Below are 12,628 nucleotides of genomic sequence, written 5' to 3' on the forward strand. Positions count from 1 at the left end.
TCTTTTGGTTTCCAATATCATCTCTATGCTGATGACACTCAAATCTATCTTTCCTCTCCAGACCTCTCCCCTACTCTCCTCACTCGTATCTCCAACTGTCTCTCTGCTATCTCTTCCTGGATGTCCCAGCTCTTTCTTAAACTTAACATGTCTAAGACCGAGCTGATCATCTTCCCTCCCTCCCGCATAACCTCACCTCCTACAATCTCATTATCTATTGATGGCACTACTATCTCCTCTACCCCCCAAGTGCGCTGTCTTGGAGTAATCCTTGACTCCTCCCTCTCCTTCAAACCACACATTCAGCACCTCTCACAAACCTGCCGTTTTCATCTAAAAAATATTTCCAGGATCAGACCCTTTCTGACCCAGGATGCTACTAAGACTCTTATCCACTCACTGGTCATCTCCAGACTGGACTGCTGTAATCTCTTCCTGACTGGCATTCCTGACAAATACCTCTCTCCACTCCAATCTATCTTCAATGCTGCTTCCCGGCTCATTTTCCTCACCAAACGCACTACGTCCACCTCTCCTCTCTTACTAGTCCTTCACTGGCTCCCCTTCCCTTTCAGAATCCATTTCAAGCTTCTCACACTTGCTTACAAAGCCCTCACCCACTCCTCTCCCATCTACATCTCTGATCTTATCTCGCTTTACACTCCCACCCGTCCTCTTCGCTCTGCTAATGCACACCGACTCCTGCCTACGGATTACTTCCTCCCACTCCTACCTCCAAGATTTTTCACGTGCTGCACCACTTCTCTGGAATTCCCTACCTCTCCCCCGCAGACTCTCCACCTCTCTACAAAACTTCAAACGGGCTCTCAAGACCCACTTCTTCACCAAACCCAGCCAAATCTCATCCTAAACCTCTGTTCCACGCTCTCTATGTACCCCATCTGTCTCACCCCTGTCTGTCTACCCCTCCCTTTTAGAATGTAAGCTCTCACGAGCAGGGCCCTCTTCCCTCATGTGCTTACTCTTTTCTTACTTTAATAATCTTCAGCTGCACCAAATCCAGCAGTCTTCTGCCACCTTATACTTATTCCAGTGTCATCTGCTGATGTAGCTATGTTTGTTTACCCTGTACTTGTCCTATATTGTCGTCAACTGTAAGTTGCTGTTTTCCTGTTTGATTATTTGTTTATGTACTCTGTAATTGGGCACTGCGGAACCCTTGTGGCGCCATATAAATAAAGGATAATAATAATAATAAATAATATAATATATAGCAGTACGGTACAGTAGGCCACTGCTCTACCTACCTCTGTGTCGTCAAGTATACTATCCATCCATACCTGTGGTGCATTTTAGAAAAAAACATGTCTCGGCAGAGCAATCTATAAATCCATAATTTTTCAGACAGCAACAGTGGGTATTGTAATAGTCACCCAATCCATCACTTTTATAGGGTTACATGCACCCACATGCTACAGCCTGTCTCAATAATTTTACTGTCACGCTGTGTGTGTTTGTGTTTTTATTTGGGTATTTTTTGTTGTTGTAGAACTACAGGTACCAGCAAGCCCGTTATTTCCCCGCCTGCTGGTACTTGAGGTTCTCCAAGTACCAGCAAGCGGGGGAGGCTTGCTGGGCCTTGTAGTTCCACAACAAAAAAAACAATATTCTTTTTTTACACACATGGCTATCAGCCCGGCACCCACCACCCAGGGGTGCTGGGGACAGCCTCGGGCTTCACCTCTGGCCCTTGGGTGCCTCGAGGGGAGGAACCTCTTGATTTAAGGGGTCCCCACTCCTCCAGGGAACCCCGGCCAGGGGTGACTAGTTGGAGGGGTAATGCCAGGGCCGCAGGGACCTACATAAAAGTGTCCCCCGGCTGTGGCATTATCTCTCTGGCTAGTGGAGCCCGGTGCTGGTTTTAAAAATATGGGGGACCCCTACATCTTTTGTCCCACGTATTTTTGGAACCTGGACCGTTCTAAGAGCCCGGTGCTGGTTGTCTAAATACGGGGAACCCCTGTCCAATTTTTCCCCCAGTATTTAAATAACCAGGACCGGCTCAAAGAGCCCGAGGCTGGTTATACTAAGGAGGGGGGACCTCACGCATTTTTTTTTAACCCATTCAGACCCTTCTCCTTTAAGTTAATGGAAGCCCTGGACAACAAAATTGCATTCATGTCCTCCTCCCTCACCCTTCCCAGTCCCAAACACTCATTTTTTTTTTCTTTAAAAATGTATAATACATAACAAGAACAATGAGCAGGCAGGCAGCGGGCATTGGCTGCATCGGACTGAGATAGAAATTAGTGGTAGAGGGCTGGGTCAGTTGATTGTGGGAGAGTTTGTAAGCCATTGGCGGTGGCAGCGGGTATCGGCTCAGAAGAGAAAAAACCGAAGACTGCTTCTACAGCGCCTCAATTGCAGGAGGCTAATAATCAAATTACCCTGATACATGCGCGGCTGAAAAACACTATGTGGGTGTTTGGTTGGAGAATATAGAAACAGACAAAATCAGCTGCGCAAAGTATCAGGGAAAGGACAGTACAATTTTAGGAGAACCGATGTATGTATATAAATTGATTTATTAATGAAAAAGCATAAAATAGCAGTAAAAGATGACATTAAATTGTTGGATATAAAAGGCACACCTTGACTCAGTTTATCCGTTTAAACAGACACCAAATTGTGTCAGTTCTCTTTATAGAAGTCCACAAAAGGAAATAAAGTCCAGCTGTTTGTTGGAAAGCAATAGATGGTATTAGCCGTAAGGTTAATATTGGAAGTGAATGATCAGTGCAGTAGACATCCCATAATAAATTGAGGGAGTGATCCAGTGTTATTTATTGTTCAATTACCTCTCCTTAGGTGGGCTGGTCCAAAGCCGAGCGTCCTCGGCGATGTGTCCTGCAATGCCCACTGTGCGAATGCCGCAGGGGAGAGGGAGCCGTGGATTCACTGTAAAGTATAAGCCGTGTCCTGGTTTATCCGTCTGACGGGGAGCCGTATGTTGATACGGGCGGCTCAAGAATTCAGATCCGCGGCTATTCTGGGATCTCTGTGGAGATGAAGGACGGCTTGCGGGGAGAACAAACCCGCTGATGCTTTCAAATCGGATACCTCGGCAGGTGTGCAGACACGGCTTATACTTTACAGTGAATCCACGGCTCCCTCTCCCCTGCGGCATTCGCACAGTGGGCATTGCAGGACACATCGCCGAGGACGCTCGGCTTTGGACCAGCCCACCTAAGGAGAGGTAATTGAACAATAAATAACACTGGATCACTCCCTCAATTTATTATGGGATGTCTACTGCACTGATCATTCACTTCCAATATTAACCTTACGGCTACTACCATCTATTGCTTTCCAACAAACAGCTGGACTTTATTTCCTTTTGTGGACTTCTATATAGAGAACTGACACAATTTGGTGTCTGTTTAAACGGATAAACTGAGTCAAGGTGTGCCTTTTATATCCAACAATTTAATGTCATCTTTTACTGCTATTTTATGCTTTTTCATTAATAAATCAATTTATATACATACATCGGTTCTCCTAAAATTGTACTGTCCTTTCCCTGATACTTTGCGCAGCTGATTTTGTCTGTTTCGGTATCGGCTCAGAGGCAGTAGCGGGCATTGGCTAAGGGTCATCGGCAGGATTCGGCGGAAATTATGGCTGTAGTGCCTCACTAGCCACTGACCTCACCGCACGCCACTGTGGGACAGATGTAACATGCAGAGAGAGGTAGATTTGGGAGGGGGAATGTCCTAGCATAACTGTTAATTGCAGTGTAATACTGTAATTCAGCTGTGCAGCATTTGTGGCTAAATGTCAAAGAAGCCAGTATTTACCCTGCATGCAAAACAATAAATGTATTTGAACATACCTCCCAACTATACCAATTTTTGCAGGACACTTTTTTTGGGAATGTCCAGCTAACCCAAACAACCCCCCCCCCCTGTGGGGGCCGCAGTGTCCCATAGTCATGGGGAAGGGGGGGGGGGGGGTGGAAGGCTCCCTGTAGCTTGTTGCTCTGCAAATATGCACATTGTGGGTAATTCAGACCTGATCGCTAGGGTGTGTTTTTTGCATCCCTGTAATCAGGTAGTTGCCGCCTACAGCGGAAGGGAAAATTTGCTGTGCAGGTGTGTGATCACATGTGCACAAGAGCTGCACAGCTCAGCACTTACTCAGCCATTGAGGTGACGTCACAAATCCTCCCACAAAACGCCGGGTCCCTCCAGTGTTTTTCCGGACACTCCCTAGAAACATTCAGTTGCCACCCACACAAACACCCTCTTCTTGTCAATCTTCTTGTGATCTCCGGACCGTCGCACTTACGCATTGTGGCGCATACGCATGTGCAGTGCAGACCTGATTGCCCGCTGGGTGAAAATAAATTGAAGCGATCTGGTCTGAATAAGCCTCAATGTCTATTCACGGGAGACAGAGGGGCTGGGGCATGGCCAGCAGCTCACAGAGCGCCTATAATCACAAAAATGGGAGACATGGCTCATGATCGCGATATACCTGCGAAGGTACGCCCTCTACTGATTGACAGGCAGAGGCATTCGCATTTTCTGCGGGGCACCCGGAGAAAATGTAGGCACACGCACAGGATGGACCCTGCGTATATGCCCCCATCCTCTTCATAGTTTTTGCGGTTGGAACGCGTGTTACGATCCAAACTATGTCTTATATACACGAGCAGTGTGAAAATGGGGGTAATTCAATGGGGGTAATTCCAAGTTGATCGCAGCAGGAATTTTGTTTGCAGTTGGGCAAAACCATGTGTACTGCAGGGGAGGCAGATATAACATGTGCAGAAAGAGTTAGATTTGGGTGAGTTATTTTGTTTCTGTGCAGGGTAAATACTGACTGCTTTATTTTTACACTGCAAATTAGATTGCAGATTGAACACACCACACCCAAATCTAACTCTCTCTGCACATGTTAAATCTGCCTTCCCTGCAGTGCACATAGGTGGTCATTCCGAGTTGTTCGCTCGGTAATTTTCTTCGCATCGCAGCGATTTTCCGCTTAATGCGCATGCGCAATGTTCGCACTGCGACTGCGCCAAGTAAATTTGCTATGCAGTTAGGAATATTACTCACGGTTTTTTCATCGTTCTGGTGATCGTATTGTGATTGACAGGAAGTGGGTGTTTCTGGGCGGAAACAGACCGTTTTAGGGGCGTGTGGGAAAAAATGCTACCGTTTCTGGGAAAAACGCGGTAATGGCTGGAGAAACGGAGGAGTGTCTGGGCGAACGCTGGGTGTGTTTGTGACGTCAAACCAGGAACGACAAGCACTGAACTGATCGCACTGGCAGAGTAAGTCTCGAGCTACTCAGAAACTGCACAGAGATGTCTTATCGCAATATTGCAAATCTTTCGTTCGCAATTTTAAGATGCTAAGATTCACTCCCAGTAGGCGGCGGCTTAGCGTGTGCAATGCTGCTAAAAGCAGCTTGCGAGCGAACAACTCGGAATGAGGGCCATGGGGGGTAATTCTGAGTTGATCGCAGCAGGATTTTTGTTAGCAGTTGGGCAAAACCATGTGCACTGCATTTACGAACAGATGATTTTTTATATAAATTTTAAAATGTTAGTAAATGTGTGTTTTTTTTTCAACCTGGAAGCCCAACATCGATTAAGATCGATCTTAAATAGACCCCTGGGTTTTAAGGATAACCATGGTTGAGTCCAATGGTTAATTCACATTGACCGAAGTTCTAATTAAGTCACCTGTGCTCAAGCATGATATCCTTAAAATCTGGATTGCAATGACAGCATTTGGGAACTATGCCTAAGGGTTTAATTTTTACATTTATCCACTGACAATAAATCTACCTACAATATCCCTGTAACTGTTATGATTACAGTATTTCACTAAATAATTTAATTTGCTGAACCTTCTGTAAAAAGAAATATTAAGATGCTGTAATTCCCAGATGCAGCAAATTTGTTAGCTAGTGGGCAAAACCATGTGCACTGCAGGGATGGGGGGGGGGGGGGGCAGATATAACATTTGCAGAGAGATTTAGGTGGGTTATATTGTTTGTGTGCAGGGTAAATACTGGCTGTTTTGTTTTTACACTGCAATTTAGATTTCAGTTTGAACACACCGCACCAAAATCTAACTCTCTCTGCACATATTATACACCCCCCCCCCCTGCAGTGTACATGGTTTTAGCTAATAAATTTGCTGCTGTGATCAGATCTGAGTTAAGCCCTATGTATTTGGCACTGGCAAAGGGTTAGAGGCCTTGCTGTAGAGCTCACACCTTTCTTATCATGCATTGTAATATTTCCTATGTCCTGATGTTGTGCTCTCTGCTCCATCCAAGTAAACAGCAATGTAGCGTGGCTATCAAAGATCGTGAAGATTGCAGATTTCCTGGGATTAATGCTAAAGAATGCTATTATAGAGGCTGCTGCTTTAATTCAAGTGTCACTGGGGTTAAATGGTGTTTTTACCTTAAAAACACAGGTAGAGTATACAGTACAGTGGTAGAGTGGGAGCATGTAGTGCTATTGATTACAGATTTGATGGAGCTTAAACATGGATAAGGTCCATATCTATAAGAGTTTATCTTGTGTATCCTTTATTCTTAGTCATGGTCAGATAAGATTAGAAAATACCATTTAAGTGGAAATTTCCTGTTAGCTGTTTTAGCTAAATTGCACCAGTTAAAAAAAAAAAAAAAAAAAACTAAGCTGCTGTAATTCCTGGATGTTTCCTTACTGCATCAACAGGAAGTGACAAGAAACAATGTAATGTGGAACCGTACAGCAGAAGGGATTGCGGCTACCCCACAATAAGTGCAGCGGAATGTAAGAAGAGGAATTGTTGCTTTGACTGCAGCATTCCCAGGGTTAACTGGTGTTTCTTCAAGTCACAAGGTATGGAGCTGCTGTATAGTTACTCGCAAGTCAGTAGTTGTATGATGCTCACACCTGTTAAGCTGGATACACACAGAATGCCCTACACAGGGGGTGAAATGAGCGCCCCCCACCCCCCGTACGCTCAGTACACATCACGCTGTGCTGAGCGGGGGGAGAGATGTGTGCTGAGCAGTTCGCTCAGCACACATCTCTCCCCAAAATCGGGCCGTGAATACGGACCTTTAAACTGGATCCACACTTAGATTATCTGTCCAATTTTTTTTTTCTAGTTGAAACAAAATTATGCTAATATGTGGCAGCAAATGACAATTGACCATTTGCTCACAAACACTGGAAAACATCCAAAAATGGTCATTTAGATAAATTGGTTAAATCCATTTCATTTAGCTAATTTATCCAAACTACCTTTATTGTATCTTTGTGGGTGAATGATGTGTGGGTCAGTGTTGAGGGTGGTGGAGGAGATGGGTAATAGGCACAGCAGGGTGTGGACAGTCAAATAGTGTGCTTAGAGGTTCAGAGTCATTGTATGAGACTCTGGCAACAGTGACTTGATGAGTCTGGTGTTCATAGGGTGGGACGCACTAACCTTTTTATGCTATTGAAATAGTTCTCCTCCTGACCGACGCAGTTCCTTGCTCCGAGGTTGGTGTATTGTCCTGTTGCAGCGCCTCTCCACTGTTGTCACAGTGAGCTGTGTGGTGTTGCTGGCGCATGCCAATCTCCCCCCAACCTCCCTCTGGCATTTCAGACCTACGTACGCATGATGGGATCTTGTATGATATGCGCGTGTGCTGTAGAGATGAAAGTGGCGGTGAGGAGGCAGATCGTGAGATGGGGAAACTTTGTGGACTGTTAGCGAAGGGGAGCACTGGGCAATCTGAGTTGCAAAGAGGGCAGCAGAAGAGGTTATTGCATGTGCACTGGTGACAGGTCCATCCTTGGTGGCTAGCCTCAGTGGTAAAGGGGTACATGAGCTAGTGTCCCTTGGTCAGCCATGTACCATGGCCACCTCCCTACCTCCTATATATTCTCCCTAATCTGTCACTTTGTTACGGTCTGCTGCTGGCACTGGTGTATCGTCCTGCAGATGCCGTCTCCGCCCATTGCTGTGACTTCCCCCAGAGTTAGCCACACAGAGTGACAGATCTGGGAAAATATATAGGAGATCATTACTTTCACTTGCAGCCTACCTTATTTTTTGCAGCCTAGCATGCTCCTGACCCCTTCTCTCACTAATACTTATACAACATTCATGAACTCATCTTAAGGTTTCTTTAATATTCAGTCACACTGTCTTGGATCCAAACCATTTCCTGTGGCATTGCAGTCAAACAATTGAGCTATTTACCCTTGCATAGAAAGGTATAATCTAAGCTAGAGAATTCTATTTGGAGCTCACCTTGTACTTTGTGAAGAAATAATCAGCATTGTGGCTGAGCAGATATATGGAGTGTGTGGCTGCACACTGCATTGATCTGCTGAGTTGCAATGCTAATAGATAACCGGATTTCTATTCCAATCAGCCAGTGTTGGAGAGATGGTCTGCCAGATTACATAATGCATACCAGAGCCATAACTAGACTTTTTAGTGCCCTGTGACAGAGAATTATATGCCCCCCCCCCCCACTATTTTTGCAATATGGACAAAAGGCGCATGCCTCGTGGGGAAGGGGCATAACAAGATTGGTCTCAGAGAAAGCACATGAGATATGAAGATATATCTAGTATACTTGACACTCAATGGTTTGTGGTATTGCCGGGGGGCCCTCCTTAAATGCATATACAGTCACACATGGCTTGCTTGTGCAAATGGCATATCACCAGTTCCAAGGTAATACTTTATACAGCTGGTTGAGATCCTGGTCGGTGGATATGGATTCCAAGAAAACCCTGGAGGTGCTTCCTTTCAAGGGAGACACTCTCTTTGGAGAAGACCTCAATAAGATTGTAGCTGATCTGGCTACTGCTAAAACAACTTGCCTACCTAGTATGACTCCTACCACGCAGAAGGCTACAAGTACTTTTCCTTGGCCCTTTTTTGTCAATTACCATTTTAATAATAGGGTAAAGAAAATTAAGTGGATTTTTGAAAGAAAACAATACTGTCAATATACTATTAAAACAAATTAAAATGGTAAAAGTTATTGTACTGTAAGTAAAAATAAAAGAGCCAACATATCAATCCCAGTTTTGGATTACTTTAATTAACAAAAAATCTTGCCCTGGATTAACAAAATCCTTTCCTCATACTGTCAGTCTCCTCTGGGCACAGTTTCTCTAACTGTGGCATAGAGGCGCATAGAGGGAGGAGCCAGTGCACACCCAGAACTAAAGTCTTTCTTAAAGTGCCCATGTCTCCTGCGGAGCCCGTCTATCCCATGGTCCTTTCGGAGTCCCCAACACCCTCTACGGACTACGAGAAAAAGATTTACCGGTAGGTTTAAAATCTTATTTTCTACTTTATTCTTTTCTATCCTAGTTTATTACGACCAACTCTCATCCAAGGAGTTTGATATTCTACTACCTGCATGCAATTTAAATTGCTTAAATTGTTTATATGGTTGATTTGTCCTTCACAACCCATAATCTGCAACTTGGATGTACTTGTGTCATTGAAAATCTTATAATAAAAATGTTTATATATTGAAAAAAAAAGTTATAAGACATATGCATTCAATATTTGAAGAAACAAAATAAAATAAAGCTATGTATTGGGTTTCACTAACAAGCACATTGGAAGACTTGACTACTGTTAAAAGACATGCATTACATGGTATAGAGCCACAAACCACAATGTAGTAAAATAAAAACAAACTTACATGTGCTAGAGCTAGGGAGGGTCGCTGCTCGGGCAGCCCCCTGTCAAGTGAAGGAGATCCAACTGAGGCAGCACAAGGGAACTCTCGAAAGAAGAACAAGGCTAGAGGAAAATCTGAGACAAAGAAATCTGACTTTTACCAGAGCTGTCCAGAGGAAAGCACAAACACAGCCCCCCACTACCACAAATAATGCAGTCGAGTTTCCCACATTTGTGGAAATCACAGGGGTCAGCATACCCAGAATGCAATGAATGAACCTCGCCCTGGGAGAACAATCTTCATGACCATGGTATCTCCTATGCAAAATAAGTATGATTTGGGATAGGGCTGGGGAGGGCCGCTGCTCAGGCACATCTCTGTCAAGTAAAGGAGATTCAACTGAGGCAGCACAAGGGAACTCTCATCTGGGGACAACAACTGCAGGGAGAACACATATTTTCAGATGAACATGGGAGGGCAGAAGGCTACCTAATACTGAAGCACCCCCAAACAACAAACAAAATGCAACAACTAGTGCAAGCATTCCTGGGGGAAGGCCTGCAGCAGATGGATTTGCATATGGTGATGTCATCCAAGCAGTGGGTCAAAGTTGGCTTCAACCCTCGTCTGCATATGAAAAGAGAAAAGGGGCGTGCAGGGCATGGCAGCCTTTTGCGGCGCTTGGATGACCCCTAGCTCGCATTAAACACCTCCACCCTCCTTCGGTGTGGGGCTCATGTTGGCTATGCCCCAGCCCCTGAAGCATTCAAGCTGATTTCTTGCAGCAGCTGGGCACTGTAACAGCTCCAGAGCTGCTCTGTAAGGCAAATAAAAGGGTGTGGGACCTGCAGCACTACCTGTAGTTCGCATTGTGCGTTGGAAGGCAAAAAGTAAGCAGACGGGAGAAGTCAGGATAGTGCGCAAGGGCATAGAAGGGAGGGGCTCAAGAAAAGAGAAGTGGAAACAGACAGCAAACTAGGCTGGAGAGAGACCTGAGACAAAGAGATCTGAATTATACGAGAGCCGACCAGGGGAACACAAATTATGCAGTCAAGTTTCCCACATTTGGGGAAATCGCAGGAGCAGCACACCCAGAGTGCAATGGGTGAGCCTTGCCCTGGGAGAAGCACCTTCATGATCATAGTATCTCACCTGGCAGGTAAGTAGGAGTTGGGCTAGAGCTGGGGAGGGTCGCTGCTCGGGCACCCCCTTCTCAAGTGAAGGAGATCCAACTGAGGCAGCACAAGGAAACTCTCGAAAGAAGAACAAGGCTAGAGGAAGATCTGAGACAAAGAAATCTGACTTTTACCAGAGCTGACCAGAGGAAAGCACAAACACAGTCACTCACTACCACAAATAATGCAGTCAAGTTTCCCACATTTGGGGAAATCACAGGGGTCAGCATACCCAGAATGCAATGAATGAACCTCACCCTGGGAGAACAATCTTCATGACCATGGTATCTCCTATACAAAATAAGTATGATTTGGGATAGGGCTGGGGAGGGCCGCTGCTCAGGCACATCTCTGTCAAGTAAAGGAGATTCAACTGAGGCAGCACAAGGGAACTCTCATCTGGGGACAACAACTGCAGGGAGAACACATATTTTCAGATGAACATGGGAGGGCAGAAGGCTGCCTAATACTGAAGCACCCCCAAACAACAAACCAAATGCAACAACTAGTACAAGCATTCCTGGGGGAAGGTCTGCAGAAGACGGATTTGCATACGGTGATGTCATCCAAGCAGTGGGCCAAAGTTGGCTGGAACCCTCATCTGCATATGAAAAGAGAAAAGGGGTATGCAGGGCATGGCGGCCTTTTGCGGCGCTTGGATGACCCCTAGTTCGCATTAAATACCCCCACCCTCCTTCTGTGTGGGGCTCATGTTGGCCATGCCCCAGCCCCTGAAGCATTCAAGCTGATTTCTTGCAGCAGCTGGGCACTGTAACAGCTCCAGAGCTGCTCTGTAAGGCAAGTAAAAGGGTGTGGGCCCTGCAGCACTACCTGTAGTTTGCATTGTGCATTGGAAGGCACAAAGTAAGCAGACGGGAGGAGAAGTCAGGATAGTGCACACGGGTATAGAAGGGAGGGGCTCAAGAAAAAAGAAGTGGAAACAGACAGTAAACTAGGCTGGAGAGAGACCTGAGACAAAGAGATCTGAATTATATGAGAGCCGACCAGGGGAAACACAAATTACGCAGTCAAGTTTCCCACATTTGGGGAAATCACAGGGGCAGCACACCCAGAGTGCAATGGGTGATCCTTGCCCAGGGAGAAGCAACTTCATGATCATAGTATCTCACCTGGCAGGTAAGTAGGAGTTGGGCTAGAGCTGGGGAGGGTCGCTGCTCGGGCACCCCCCTGTCAAGTGAAGGAGATCCAACTGAGGCAGCACAAGGGAACTCTCGAAAGAAGAACAAGGCTAGAGGAAAATCTGAGACAAAGAAATCTGACTTTTACCAGAGCTGACCAGAGGAAAGCACTACCACAAATAATGCAGTCGAGTTTCCCACATTTAGGGAAATCACAGGGGTCAGCATACCCAGAATGCAATGAATGAACCTCACCCTGAGAGAACAATCTTCATGACCATGGTATCGCCTATGCACAATAAGTATGATTTGGGATAGGGCTGGGGAGGGCCACTGCTCAGGCACATCTCTGTCAAGTAAAGGAGATTCAACTGAGGCAGCACAAGGGAACTCTCATCTGGGGACAACAACTGCAGGGAGAACACATATTTTCAGATGAACATGGGAGGGCAGAAGGCTGCTTAATACTGAAGCACCCCCAAACAACAAACCAAATGCAACAACTAGTGCAAGCATTCCTGGGGGAAGGCCTGCAGCAGATGGATTTGCATATGGTGATGTCATCCAAGCAGTGGGTCAAAGTTGGCTTCAACCCTCGTCTGCATATGAAAAGATAAAATTGGCATGCAGGGCATGGCG

The 12,628-nt window shown here is 45.7% G+C and overlaps 3 non-coding genes and 2 pseudogenes across 3 annotated transcripts; all 5 read right to left on the bottom strand.

Moving 5' to 3' along the window:
* Positions 1–9,845: 9,845 nt before the first annotated feature.
* Positions 9,846–10,009, bottom strand: LOC134950948 (U1 spliceosomal RNA). Its single transcript, XR_010183777.1, has one exon. It is a non-coding gene; the product is annotated as a U1 spliceosomal RNA (small nuclear RNA).
* A 672-nt stretch (positions 10,010–10,681) lies between these two features.
* Positions 10,682–10,842, bottom strand: LOC134952113 (U1 spliceosomal RNA). Its single transcript, XR_010184718.1, has one exon. It is a non-coding gene; the product is annotated as a U1 spliceosomal RNA (small nuclear RNA).
* A 152-nt stretch (positions 10,843–10,994) lies between these two features.
* Positions 10,995–11,158, bottom strand: LOC134951716 (U1 spliceosomal RNA). The gene has a single exon (XR_010184405.1). It is a non-coding gene; the product is annotated as a U1 spliceosomal RNA (small nuclear RNA).
* Positions 11,159–11,853: 695 nt separating this feature from the next.
* Positions 11,854–11,995, bottom strand: LOC134953299 (U1 spliceosomal RNA; annotated as a pseudogene).
* Positions 11,996–12,140: 145 nt separating this feature from the next.
* LOC134953163 (U1 spliceosomal RNA) lies at positions 12,141–12,295 on the bottom strand (annotated as a pseudogene).
* Positions 12,296–12,628: the final 333 nt, after the last annotated feature.

This window comes from Pseudophryne corroboree, chromosome 8, assembly GCF_028390025.1.
Source record: "Pseudophryne corroboree isolate aPseCor3 chromosome 8, aPseCor3.hap2, whole genome shotgun sequence".
Lineage (NCBI taxonomy): Eukaryota > Metazoa > Chordata > Amphibia > Anura > Myobatrachidae > Pseudophryne > Pseudophryne corroboree.